This window comes from Triticum dicoccoides, chromosome 4A (assembly GCF_002162155.2).
Source record: "Triticum dicoccoides isolate Atlit2015 ecotype Zavitan chromosome 4A, WEW_v2.0, whole genome shotgun sequence".
Lineage (NCBI taxonomy): Eukaryota > Viridiplantae > Streptophyta > Magnoliopsida > Poales > Poaceae > Triticum > Triticum dicoccoides.
The window spans coordinates 743,670,807-743,678,581 of NC_041386.1; positions in this window are offsets into that span (position 1 = coordinate 743,670,807).

Here is a 7,775-nt window from a genome sequence, read left to right on the forward strand (position 1 = left end):
GGCGAGCTCGGCAGCTTGTTGAGTTGCCCGTGAGCCGCTGTCCCGACTCCCGACCGTCCAGTGCTCTGTCACTGGTTCTACATCGCATGTGCGTCATGCGACGTGGATCAATTCTTGCACGTTTTATCGGTCTACGTGTGTACTATTTGTGTGAGAGAGTGGTTAGTGAGGGTTGAGGAAAAGCCGATCTTGAGCTCCGGTTCACGTGCAAAGATCATACGCTTTGTGTTGAGATCTTGTAAAAAGCTACTCCCTCCGTAAACTAATATAAAAGCATTTAGATCACTATTTTAATGATCTAAACGCTCTTATATTAATTTACAGAGGGAGTACATGGGTTAATTAGCTGTCGACCAATGGTTGGACCCGGAGGATCTCGTGCGTTGCATCTGTGTGAGAAGGGCAACAAAAAAAATTACAAATTCAAAGGACCATGACAGGCTCTCTTGGGACCCAATGAAATTGATCTTTTACCTGCACAGAGCGGAAAGGTGTGCACCCCTACGTTCCTTTTTTTTCTGACAAGTCAAAATGCATGTTTCAATCAATTCTCTTAATGATGGTGTGTGAACAAGTACCTAAAGGAGTGCAAAGAGTAGTAGCAGGTCTGTTCGAAATCTTTTGAACTCCAAAAGCGAAATGCCACGTTCCAGCTTTTTTAAAAGAAGATGGAGTGGCTAGGATACGGCAGCTCAACCAAAACTCAAATGCCTAGCTAGAGCACGTAGTGGCACGGATCACGGAGCAAAGGTGAGGTTAATGGTTAATCACACAGTCTACCCACAATTAGAGCACCAGTCATTGCCTACAGAAAGGAGGTCGACCAGCATGTGAGCTCACTGGCCCCTCTCACTCTCGCTCCCTTTTTCCCCCACGATTGCGCGGCCGTGCTTCTCTCGTCGACTGTAGATGCATTATTTATTACCTTTGACAGCAGGGATCTCTCATGTCACTGTACTAGTGCCCTTTGGAGCAGTGGATCTTGTCGACTTGATTCCAGGTTGGTGGCTCTTGTCGGGATCTAGTCGGCACCAAATTCCACTGGCATAGTCCAAACGATGGTGCAACAACGCCCTCTTTAGCTGGATAACACATATGGTGATTCAGATGTACGTGTTTTTGTTGAATTCTAAGTAAATTTGGAACAACGTGAATGTATTTCTGAAATAAATTTGGAGGATGGTTAAAAGACACAGGGACTTTTTTTCCAAAGGATTGAAAAACACATGGACTTTTCGATGAGCCTGGACCGAATGAAAATTTGGAGTAACAGGAAAACTTTATAGGAACAAAACATGTGGTTTGCAGTACTACAAACCCAACAAGCATGATAGGAACATTTTGTAAGGATTTGGAAGTAATAATACTCTGTTTCGCCTTATTTGGGCCACTGCCCGGTGGTGCTACAGCTGGTGCCGGTGGTGGGCGAACAGCGCCGACACTCGTCTCCTAGGTATGAAATTATGTGGGAATGTGAACAATACCTGCCGGATGCGGTGGCAAAAGGCTTGGGAGAAGAACAAGCCGAGCGGGGACTTTGGTTCGGTTGCGAACTCGTTGAAGGAAATGACGAGAAACCTAAAAGATTGGAGTAAGAAGAACTTTGCACATGTGACTCGAGATTGACAAACTGCGTGATGAATTGACTAGTATGCAGGGTGGTAATGCCGATCGTGCAGCAATCCGGCAGAAGATGAATGGGCTAGATGAACTTTTATACCGCGAAGAGATGATGTGGCTGCAACGTTCATGTATCACTTGGGTCAAGGAAGTGGAACAAAATGCGCAGTACATGCATCGATGTGCGGTGTGGCGGATGCGGAGGAACTTCATTCAAAGGCTCCATAAACATGACGGTACAGTGTGCGACATGCCATCAGGGATGGTACAAAGGATCCCACCATTGATCCGGAGGAGGTTGTTTAGAGTATTACAATGAAGGTGACCGTTGAAATGAATGATGGTTTGTCGGCTCCATATACTGAAAAAGAGGTTTCAGATACATTATTTCAGATCAGACCTCTCAAAGCACTAGGTACGGATGGATTTCCTGCACGTTTTTATCAACATAATTGGGCGGTAATGAAAGCAAAAACTATTAAGGCGGTAATGAATTGTTGCATCGCTTGGATTATGCCTGATGGGGTTAATGATGCGACGATAGTCCTAATTCCTAAGATTTCCCACCCTAAGGAGCTGAAGGATTTCCGTCCAATTAGTATCAGTAACATGATCTATCTGTGTCCTGTTTTGACTGACCTTCTATCAGAGAATCAAAGTGTGTTTAATCCGGGATGCCTTACTTCTGACAATTCAATCATAGCTTTTGAATGCATTGATTATATGTAATCACTGAAGGGCAATGCATAGGGATGTTGTGCTTATAAACTTGACCTTCCCAAGGCGTATGACCGTGTGGATTGGACTTTGTTGTAGAATGTTTTGATCAAATGTGGTTTCTCCCAAGACTAGGCCTCACGGATCATGGTGTGTGTTAAATCAGTTAAATACTCGATGAAGTGTAATGGCAAATTATTAGACTCCTTTACACCTTCTCGAGGCCTCCGACAAGGTGATCCTTTGTCCCCATTTTTATTCCTATTTATCACTGGTGCCTTTTCTGACTGTCTAACAAGGCTAATATTTTTGGAAATTACAAAGGAAGTGTTTGAGCCAAAATACTTGGGACTAGTAGTACCAGAGGGTAGGATGCACATGGGCAAGTTGAAATGTTTCAAGCAAGCTAAAGAAATAGGTTGAAAGATTAGAGTGAGCAATTCATGTCCAGTGGAAATAAAGGAATTATAATCAAGTCAATAGCACAGGCCATACCCACATATGTTTTGAATGTTTTCATGTTTCCTACATCAGTGTGTGATGATTTGAGAAAACTTATGAAGCAGTAATGGTGCATGGAAAAAGGAAAAAAGAAAATGGCCTGGCTAAGTTGGGACAAGATGAGTCATCCGAAGTTGAAGGGCATTGTAGGGTTCCGTGACATGTGTGCCTTTACACAAGCATTGTTAGCTAAACAAGCTTGGCGATTAATTGAAAGTCCATACAGTCTATGTGTTTGTCTCCTGAGAGCAAAGTACTAACCAATTGGAAATATTTTGTGAACGGTTTTCTCTAGCAATTCTTTTTTGGTGTGGAAAGGCATCAGTCATGGCCTGGAGCTTATGAAACAAGGCATCATATGGAGGGCTGGGAATGGATCCTCAGTTAGGACGTGGCGGGATCCTTGGATCCCACTTGGCCTTGATTACCATCCCATCACTCGAAAGAGGAACTGCATGTTTAATCGGGTCTTGGATTTCCCAAACAAGGAGGACACCTGGAATTTACATTGGTTGGAAGAGGAATTTTGGCCTTTGGGCATCTGAGAGATTTTATTGATATGGATGTCACCGAGGAACTGGCAGGATTTCATCGCATAGTTCCCGGAAAAACATGGCCAATTTACAGTGAAGCGTGTGACAAGCTAGCTACAGCAGCGCACAACCAGAAGTTTGTTAAGGGTGCTTGAGTAGCAATCCAGGGGAGACAAGTCCCATTGGAACTATATTTGGAAAGCAAGGGTTTTGATAACGATCTATATTACCATATTGAAGGTTGAAGTTGGGGCGCTGGCTACAAACCAATGCAAAGTGTTTCTTGGCTTATCCATACAGGGTTCATGTATGCTTTGCGGGCTGGAGAGGGAAAGCACCCACCACGCCCAAGTAATGTGCAACCAAGTCAGAATCATTTGTAAGGCTACGAGATTGGTGTGGCACTCCCATGTAATGATGCTCTAATTGAAAATGGGAAGGAAGGGTTGCTACATGTTCTCGCCGATATCTCTCTGGAAACAAGGGATAGGATCATCATGCTTATTTGGCGCATATGGAGCTTACGCTTGCATTTTGTCCATGGCAAGATTGCACCACCAGCAAAGACCACCATGGATTATCTTGATAGTTACTTCAAATCCCTCCATCTTGCCCGGAACTATATGATGGAAGAAAATCTCAAAGGAAAGATAATGAGAGGTTGAGGTTATTCCTTTACCACATGTAGTGCCGGCGATGCAACTACTACCTTGGCCTCCTCTGCAAACGGGATGAGTAGCACTGTTGATCAACGGGTCATTCTCACCTAAAGATGGCAGTGCAGCGGGCGAAATGATATTGAAGAATCATTATGGATCAGTGGTGTTTGTGGCCTATTGCTCCATGTTCCATTGTAACGAAGTGTTGGAGGCCAAAATTCATGCTATGATGTAGAGTATGGCTCTAGCTATACAACATATATACAAAACGGTCCTAATTCAGACAGACTCTTCTGAGGCACGGATACGTTTCCAACGTATCTATAATTTTTTTATTATTTCGTGCTATTATGTTATCACTTTTGTGTACTTTATATGCCATTTTATATTATTTGTATGGACTAATCTATTAACTTATTGTCCAATGCTAGTTCTTGTCTTTTGCATGTTTTTTATTTTGTAGAAAACCATGCCTACCGAAGTCCAAACACAACGAAACTTTATTGTGATCTTTTCTGGAACATAAGAGACCCTGAAAGCTACGAGGAAGGATGATAAGACCTACAGGGGCCCCACAAGCCAGGTGGCGTGCTCCACTGACTTCTAGGTACCTTGTAGCTCCATTTTCCCTATTGTTGGCCTATATATTCCTATATATTTTGAAGCCGCGAAACGAGACCCGTTATAATTCTTTTTGCCGCCACAAGCCTCTGTTTTGAAGCGATCCCATCTGGAACCATGTTCCAGTGCTTTGTTGGAGGAGGAATCCATTGGGCAGGCATTCTTCATCAACCTTGCTGCATCCATGATGATTTGTTAGTAGTTCCTTGACCTATGGGTCCATAGTAGTAGCTCGGTGGCTTTCTCTCTCTCTCTCTCTCTCTCTCTCTCTCTCCTCTCTCTTTTTATCTTCAATATAATGATCTCTTCTGAGATCAATTCGAGGTAATATTTTTATGGTGTGCTTGTTGGAATCCGATGAATTATGGGTTTATGACCAGAATTATCCATTGAATTATTTGAGTCTTTTGAGATTTATTTGTTGCATAAGTTTATAGCTTTGTATTTCTCTCCAATCTATCTGCGTACTTTGGCCAAGTTAGATAGATTTATCTTCAGCGGGAGAGGTGCTTTGTCGTAGGTTTAATCTTGCAGTGACCTTGCTCTGTGGCAGGAGGGGTAAAGGCACATATTTGCATTTCTTCTACTAAGGATAAAATGACGGGGTTCGGTCATATTGCTTGGTCTTCATTTGTCTACATTGGGTCATCTTGCTTAATGCGGTACTCTGTTTGTATTGAACTTAATACTTTGAGATGCATGTTGGATAGCAATCTTGGGTGGAGTAATAGTAGTAGATGCAGTTGGATTAAGGGTTTACTTGTCACAGACGCAATTCCTATATATTGATTATGCCTTGGATGATCATCATAACTGTGCGCAATTATGTCAATTGTTGCTACTTGTGAACTGCTTGGAATTTTTAACGATGCTCACATGAAAGAGAAGAATTGAAGCACAAAGAGAGCATCATAAAACCTGTGATAAACACATTTAAGTCTAACATACTTCATATGCATAAGCATTTTATAAGCAAACAAATTATCACGACAAGAAATATCTAGCATATGCAAGGTAGAAGAATAAAACTTTGACGATCTCGAGATGACGAGAGGTAATTTAGTAACATGAAAATTTCTACAACAATATTTTCCTCTCTCATAATAATTACATGTAGGATCATAATCAAATTCAACAATATAGCTATCATATAAAATTTTCTCTTCATGATCCACATGCATAAAAGTTTTATTATCTTCCAAGATAGTGGGATTAACGTTAACTAAAGTCATGACCTCTCCAAACCCACTTTTATCAAAAAGTTCACGAGATTGAATACTCTCCAAATATGGGGGATCTTTTTACCTACAGTTGACACTATTCCAAACCCACTTTGAATATTATTGCAAACATTATTATCAATAGCATATTCATCATGAGGCTTAAATAAATTTTCAAGATCATAAGAAGCATTATCACCCCACTCATGATCATTACCATAAGTAGTGGATATAACAAATATCATCCCCAAGCTAGTAGTTTTGCATATTATTAGCACAATTGACATTAATAGAATTTATGATAACCTCGTTGCAATCATGCTTTCCATTGAAGGAGCTATCATGAATCACTTTATATATTTTTTCGTTTAACACTTCATCACAATTTTCAGATTCATGATTTTCAAGAAAAACTTCATAGAGATATTCAAGTGCACTCAACCCACTAGCAATTGGTTCAACATAATTGGATCTTTTGAAAAGATTAGCAAGTGGATGGGGATCCATATGTCTTTAAATTTCTTAGTTCTTTTTATGGTTTTTGGTGTGTTGACATGAAGGCAAAAAACAAGCAAATGAGCAAACAAGCAAAAGGCAAATATTTTTGTGAAAACATTTTAGAAGTGGGGAAGATGAAAACGTGAGGCAAATGGAAAATAATGTAAATGCAAGGAGATGAAAGTTTATGCGATGGTAGTTGATAGATGTTGATGATGTCTCCCCAGCAACGGTGCCAGAAATTCTTCCTGCTACTTGTGAACTGCGTTGGGATTCCTTCGAAGAGGAGAGGATGATGCAGTAGGGATAAGTATTCCCCTCAGTTAAGAACCAAGGTTATCAATCCAGTAGGAGAACCAAGAAACACCTCGATAGCAGCACCTGCACACAAACAACAAATCCTTGCAACCCAACACGAACAAGGGCTTGTCAATCCCTCGACGGTTACGTGTAAGATTAAATTCTGTAGTAATTGATAGATAGATTGAACAAAAATAAAAAATAAAATAAATAAAGTATAAGTGCAGCAAGGTATTTTAGGATTTTTAATATATGATAGAAGTAGACCTAGGGCCATAGTTTTCACAAGAGGCTTCTCTCTTGAAAATAACATACGTTGGGTTAAAAAATTACTGTTGTGCAATTGATAGAAAAGAAAAGAATCATGACGATATCCAAGTCAATGATCATGTATATAGGCATCTAGTCCAAGACAAGTAGACTGACTCCTGCCTGCATCTACTACTATTACTCCACACATTGATCGTTGTCCAGCATGCATATAGAGTATTAAGTTCATAAAGAAGGGAGTAACGCCTTAAGCAAGATGACATGATGTAGACAAAGTAAACTCACGCATGAATAAACCCCATATTTTTATCCTTAATGGCAACGATACAAATATGTGCCATGTCCCTTTCTGTCACTGGGATTGAGCACCGCAAGATCGAACCCATCACAAAGCACCTCTCCCGTTGCAAGATAAATCAATTTAGTCGGCCAAACCAAATAAATAGATCAGAGAGAAATATGAAGGTATAACAATCATGCATAAAAGAGTTCAGAGAAAACTCAAATAATATTCATGGATAATCTGATCATAAACTCACAATTCATCGGATCTCAACAAACACACCACAAAAGGTGATTACATAGGATAGAACTCCAAGAACATCAAGGTGAACATTGTATTGAAGATCAAAGAGAGAGAGAGAGACAAAGAGAGAGAGAGAGAGAGAGAGAGAGAGAGAGAGAGAGAGAGACAGAGAGAGAGAGCCATCTAGCTACTAACTATGGACCCTTAGGTCTGTGGTAAACTACTCACATATCATCAGAACGGCATCAAGCTTGATGTAGAGACCCTCCGTGATCGAATACCCCTCTGGCAGAGGGCCGGAAAAGGGCCT